The sequence below is a fragment of the Rhinopithecus roxellana genome, chromosome 14, assembly GCF_007565055.1.
Source record: "Rhinopithecus roxellana isolate Shanxi Qingling chromosome 14, ASM756505v1, whole genome shotgun sequence".
In the NCBI taxonomy this organism is placed as follows: Eukaryota; Metazoa; Chordata; class Mammalia; order Primates; family Cercopithecidae; genus Rhinopithecus; species Rhinopithecus roxellana.
Window position 1 is genome coordinate 115,222,927 of NC_044562.1, and position 1,551 is coordinate 115,224,477.

General features: G+C 43.6%; 1 pseudogene; it reads right to left on the minus strand.

The window, feature by feature from the left end:
* Positions 1-1,071: 1,071 nt before the first annotated feature.
* Positions 1,072-1,234, minus strand: LOC115893413 (annotated as a pseudogene).
* Between the last annotated feature and the right edge of the window lie 317 nt (positions 1,235-1,551).

The window sequence follows — 1,551 nt, forward strand, 5'->3', positions numbered from 1 at the left end:
CTTCATCTATGTATGTATGTATTTATCTGTTTATCAATTAATCGATCAATCCTCTATTCATCCATCCATCCATTCTATTGTTTCTGTCTCTCTGGAGAACCCTGACTAATACAACATGATTTCTCTTAAATTTTTAATATAAAGCTTTGAAAACTTTATTAAAATACCACAAAAAGAGATTATAAATTTCAGTCATACACAAGGACTGGTTGACCTTGAATTTCAAATTCAGTTTTCTGGAGTAGGGGCCCATGTGCCACTTTTTACCTCTACTCTGGTGATTCTATGGAAGTAAACCAGCAATCACACTGGAAGAAATCAAGTTGAGGGGTCACAGAACTTGGCAAGGCTGAGAAGAAGAGTTAGTGGAAATGAGGGAGCAGCAAAAGTGACTGGGTGGCTATTGTGATAGGCAGAGAGAAGAATCCTTTTTTTTTTTAGATAGAGTTTCACTCTTGTTGCCCAGGCTGGAGTACAATGGCGTAATCTTGGCTCACTGCAACCTCCGCCTCCCGGGTTCAAACGATTCTCCTGCCTCAGCCTCCCAAGTAGCTGAGATTACAGGCACCCACCACCATGCCCAGCTAATATTTGTATTTTAGTAGAGACAGGGTTTCACCATGTTGGCCAGGCTGGTCTCGAACTCCTGACCTCAGGTGATCGACCTGCCTTGGCCTCCCAAAGTGCTGGGATTACCAGGCGTGAGCCACCACACCTAGCCCAAGATTAACATTTAAGTGGGTACACTGAGTAAAACAGATTGCCCTCCTTAATGTGGATGGGCCTCATCCAATCAGTTAGTGGCCTGAATAGAACAAAAAGACTGACCCTTCCCTTTGTGAGAGGGAATTTTTCCTGTCTTCAGATTCAGATTGAAACATTGGCTCTTCTTGAATTTTGAGCCTTGCTGGCCATCAGCTCTCCTGGTTCTCAGGTCCTTGAACTCAGGCTGGACCTACATCATCAGCCCTTCTGGGTCTCTAGCTTCTCGACTCACCCTGCAGATCTTGGAACTTTCTAGCTTCTACAGTTCTGTGGGCTAATTCTTTTTTTTAATCCTGTGGGGCAGGAGGAAGTTGCACCATTCCTGGAGGTACTGCAATACCAGGTTAATGCATGGAGTGGGTAGAACAAGCTCCCATTCTATCTCCCTTCTCCAAAAATTTATTTAATTTATTGTGCTCAAATAGAGGACACACCAGATACTAAACTGATAAGAATAATGATATGGTTTGGCTGTGTCTGCACCCAAATCTCATCTTGAATTGTAGCTCCCATAATTCCCACGTGTTGTGAGAGGGAGCTGGTGGGAGGTAATTGAATCATGGGGGCAGGTCTTTCCTGTGCTGTTCTTGTGATAGCGAGTAAGTTTCATGAGATTTTATGGTTTTATAAAGGGGAGTTCCTACACAATCTCGCTTGCCTGCCACCATGTAAAACGTGACTTTGCTCCTCCTTTGCCTTCCACTACGATTGTGAGGCCTCAGCAGCCATGTGGAAATGTGAGTCAAGTAAACCTCTTTCCTTTATAAATTACCCACTCTCAGGTAT